Raw genomic sequence first — 5,260 nt, forward strand, 5'->3', positions numbered from 1 at the left:
TCTCCTTTGTACAACAAGAGTTGACAAATGAGTAATAAATTAAATTAAATGCTTAATTAAAAAAACAAATATGTACTCACATATCCACTACATATTTCCAGTCCTCATAACGATTGCGATGATTAAGTGAATCGAACAAATAAACCATCTCCTTTGAGGACTGGAACAAATGATTACTTCTTTTTGCAACACTTTTCTTCCTTTGAGGCTTCTACAAATTGCAAATATAAATATGTTAGTAGAAAGTTATATCTCTTATGTTCAGCATCTTTCTGAACAATCCTTTAATTGAGTTTCAATTACCATCAATGTTCTTGTTCATGCATGTAACCTCAATGTACAGATTACATGTGTGTGCTAGCTCTTATATATCTTGTATTACTAAATTGTATCCAACAAATATGTACAACCTTCAATCAAAATCTAAGAAGGTTTGGTTGGAAAAATCCAGCTAAACAACTATGCCAAGCAAATGAGAAAAAAACCAGAAAACCATACACTGACCAAATCAGAAGCTGGAAATTTGTGGTTGTTGAAATGAGTCCTCAAAAATTCCCAATGAAGAATAAATTTGTACTCACAGTGTGGTGGTCGAATGAGTCAAAAATTTACCTCATTTTTCATCACTACCCAACGTGCAGGCCAAGCAAATGCGCCACCAATGGTGTCACATTCATTTGGAATGGGAAAGGGCAACCTTGCTGAATTCTCCACAACCTCATCAATCGAGACGCTCATGCAATTCATGGGTAACGGGACACCATGAAGTAATTTTCCATCCCCATTGGCATGAACAACTGTACCATAGGCCACAATATTGGACTTTGATTCCAGTGGCAGTGCAACTAGCATACCCTAGAAGACAATCAATCATGTCATACATTGATGGACTCATTATTGCAAATAATATTAAGTATCCACAATTAAATACATATATACCTGCAAAAACTCAGTCTTGCTTAAAACTTGCATGTCCTCATCATTCAAAATTTTACTCTTCTCTAGTTTGATCTTATCCTCACTCGTGGTAGGCAACTTCACCGAGCAACTACCTTTCTCCTCAAACTCAAAGTCGCATCCACCCTTTTTGAACATTTCTTCAAGTTTCTGTATGCGTGTATCTTGTTCTACTATCCCTGCACTTTGTTCTGAGATTAGCTTCTTTGCATCTAACAACTCCTTTTGATGATGAAGGATTAAGTCACCATCCTGCAGAGGACTATTCCAGATTTTGGAAACATTAAAATAGATTGTTGGAGTAATATGACCTCCAATCCCCCTAACACGCCCAGCATGTTCTTCAGAATCTAGTGCATTTGTGAGGATATCTTTCCTAGCCCCTTCAAACCGCAGCTTCCCCTCCTTTTTTTGTTGAACGTAATCATCCTAACATGCCTAGACAAACAAAATAGTTACTAACAACAAAATTAATCAATAAAAAATAGTTATTTTTCATGTATCACATACAATCTTTTTTGCTGTAATTTTGAGATCATCGCCTTCAAATTCACCCTCCTTATTGGCTCGTCCTCTCTTCCAAACAATAGCTCGATTTATATCATCATCATTACATAAATCAGATGCCTACATAAAAAATGAATCATGCCCTGTTCCTACAAAATCAGATTCAAAAATAAACCACCAGCTTCAACTACTCACAATTTCGTCAGCGAAACATGCATATCCTTTACAGGACAGCCGATGAGGGTATACGTTCTGCCTTCTTCTATTCTTTTGTTCATCACTTACTCTCTACTTAAAAATTAAAATCAATTAAGTTCACTATCAACATTCAAAATATATATATGTGAACTTTAATGCAAATTGTCTGTGGTGTAGAGAAAAAATAGCAATCTATGGAAGGTTCAAGGAAACAAACAGTTAGAGAACCCTTAGCCTTAGAATTACACAAGGAAACAAGTAATGTTATCTGTTAGAAGTATTGTTATAACAATTATCTCTTCTATTAAGAAACAAAGCAAATGAAAGAGAGATAATGTTATCTAAGCCATTTTTAAAAACATATTGCTTGTTTCTTCGACTTTATGTTATAACAAAAGTAAAGATTTCAGAAAGTAAAAGTATGAACCCTAGCATCGAGTAGATTTGCGTAAGATAAAAACCCCCTAGTATGGGTTTTTTCAGAAGGTGGAGAACTGGAAATTTTAAAACTGATAGCGAATAAATGAATCACACTATGTTAAATAAAGATCCTATTGTAGAACATCAGTTAAGGACCATTAGGACTATCTTCTAAAAATTAAAATCAATTATGAATTTTACCCTGAAGTCGACAGACATGCGAGTTATTACAAAGGAACTCTAATCCTCTTGTGAAATACCATAGCCAATCGGGGGATCTTTCAACTCATCAGGTTTATCTAGCTTGCTGAAAACAAACTTTTGAGTGAGAAAAGCTTTATATTGACGCCATTTATTATTTGCTGAATGTAAACATCCTTTCCTCCAAGTTGGGTCAATATTGTACGTCAACTGTAAAAACACATAAAAAATTTAACAAGCACGTTAAATATAGCATAACCATTCGAGAGCTCATTTAAGTTCTCAAAGCATTCTAACTTACATTCACCGATTCCCATATTAACTCTTTAACATCATTTGGCACCTGCTTCCATGATTTGTAAGTTATTGAGATCTTTTCTCGAATGAGAATGCCAATGTAGCTTTGCATTTCACCCACAAATTCTCCAACTGGCTGTCCAATTTTATTGAAGCTAACATCCTTTTTAATTCCTTGGACCCTTAGCCTAACAAGCCTATCCAAACATGTACGCCCCCTCGATGTTCTTGTTGACTCTGTTTCTGTAGATTTCATTGAAGTTTGACCCTTGCAACTATTGTTAGTGGCAGAATATGAAGAACTTTCTTTAGCCTTCTGAATCCTCAGTAATCTCTTTGCATTAGCTGCCATAGTGTCCACATCCAAATTCTGATGAGAACCCTATTTCCTGCAAAAGGCAGCAACCTGTCAGGCATTTAAATTATAGAGAAAATAAAGCGAGAATGAAGACAAATGACAGTTATATTACAATAAGAATAAATATGTTAACAAAATAGATCAACAAACAAAATTTACACACAGGTTAAACAATAGATTACACTTAATTATTGTCAATCCATGTCCCATCACAGTCTTCACGAATGCATGATGGTTCATTTTCATCTATGTCATCAACGTCCATTGATTCCATTGATATAAACCCTCCTGTGGAACTTGGATAGTGGATTGTAGCATTTTCCAACTCATCACCATTTATGTATTCCATGTGATCCCTAGTAGGAGTGGCAAGTACAACATGCCATGCAGGATCTTGAGGATCTTCAATGTAGAATATCTGCTTTGCTTGACTCCCCAAGATAAAAGAGTCAGATTTAAATCCAATTCTGTTGAGGTTTACCAACGTGAAACCAAGGTCATCAACTTTAATATCGGTATTATTCTCAACCCAATTACATTTAAACATCGGAACTTGAAAATTGTGATAATCGAGTTCCCAAATTTCTTGAATAACTCCATAGAAAGTCATGTCCAACACAATTGGATTTTTGTCCTTCGCACTAGCAACTTGCATTATTTGTGCAACTAAGCTTACTCCTGAGTTTTGAACAGCTCGTGTATCATCGCGCTCTTTTGTATGATACGTAACTCCATCAATCAAATAACTAGAGTACTTCAAACAAGGTCACAAGGGAAGCAATCCCTAGAGTTGACCAAGAAAATGTGACCAAGGCCTCTAAGAAGCCAAACAAGGTCACTAGGAAGGTATCTAGGGAAGTTATCCCTAGTGAATACCTAGAGCATCCAAGGAGCACCAATAGGTTTTGGGTTCCTAGGAGCATTTTCTCTACCCCATAGATGGGTTAGAGAGTGTCAACTCTAAGAAGAAGGGTAGTTAACCCAACTTTGAAGAAATTGACACTCAAGGAGTATTTTCAAAGTTATTATTAACCTTTGAAAATGAAATGGATTTATCATTTACTCTTTGGAAGAGTAAAATGTGCCTAATTCCGGAGATATTGATTTTAATCTTAATTGGCACAATTTGGGAAAACATAAGAAATACCAAGTTGGGATGTTGGTATTTTCTTAGTAATTTAAGGCAAATCTAAGCCTTAATTTAAAAGTGCTACTCTTGTGGAAAAATGAAATATGCCAACATTTGAGGAATATGCTTAATTTCAATTGGTATAAATTAATCAAGAGAATTAGAAATGCCAATTTAGGTTTTGGCATTTTCTTGAAGCACTTTGGGCAATCAAGGTTTAAGTTTTAACTTAGATAAAGTTTAAGGATACTTAGATAGGTAATCTAGGTATTTTATTTATGCTAAACCTTGCCATGATTGTTTGCTCACTATATGCCATGACATCATATTTAGTTTTGTATTTATCATTCATAACTTATGATGAAAAATACAAAAATATCATGTCATGACATACATACATCATGTAGTTATAGGAAATTTTCTTTTGAAAATTAATTCTTTTTTATGTATGTCATAACATTCTCATGCATTATGTTTATTTTCTTAAAATTAAGGACAAATGACATTTATAAACAAGTGGTATCAACAAGTGACATCCTAGGTGGATGTTCAATATCCACAAAATGCCTAGATAGATATGCATGATCCCTAGATTAGGGCAAAACCAAATTTTACATCTCACAAAGACCTATAAGATGACTTGTATGTGTTTTGTGCACATTAGATACAAGTGAGATGTTAGGATGATGAAGAAAGCTCAACATGCTGATTTAGTGCATTTCTTTGAGTTTTAAGTCATCAAAACACATAGTTATGTGTTTTCCCATCATTGGGAAAGCTAATGTACAAGTCATGTGCATTAAGCCCAAGGAACATGGTGGGATATTGGTTTTGAAAATCATTTTAAAATGCCTTTGGAAAACCTTGGTGAAGGCTATCTTTTGATAGTAATCACCATTGAATGGTTAGACACAAACTTGGAAGAAAACACTAAGGTTTTTTCAAGTTTTCAAGTTTGTGTCAATCTTTGAAAATATGAAGTATTTTCTTAGAAAACTATTTTTCCATGATAATATATGCCCTAAGGAATGTCTACATGAATTTTCATGATTTTTCAATTTTTGTAGAATTTTAGGGGAGTTTCTGAAATTCACTGAAATGAATATTCAGTTTTTCAGACCTCCAATATTTCACCCGATTGATTGGAGTGCCTCAATCGATCGGGCGATCGATTGAGAGCAGGCTTCTCACGA

Source organism: Zingiber officinale, chromosome 1B (genome assembly GCF_018446385.1).
Source record: "Zingiber officinale cultivar Zhangliang chromosome 1B, Zo_v1.1, whole genome shotgun sequence".
Taxonomy (NCBI): Eukaryota; Viridiplantae; Streptophyta; class Magnoliopsida; order Zingiberales; family Zingiberaceae; genus Zingiber; species Zingiber officinale.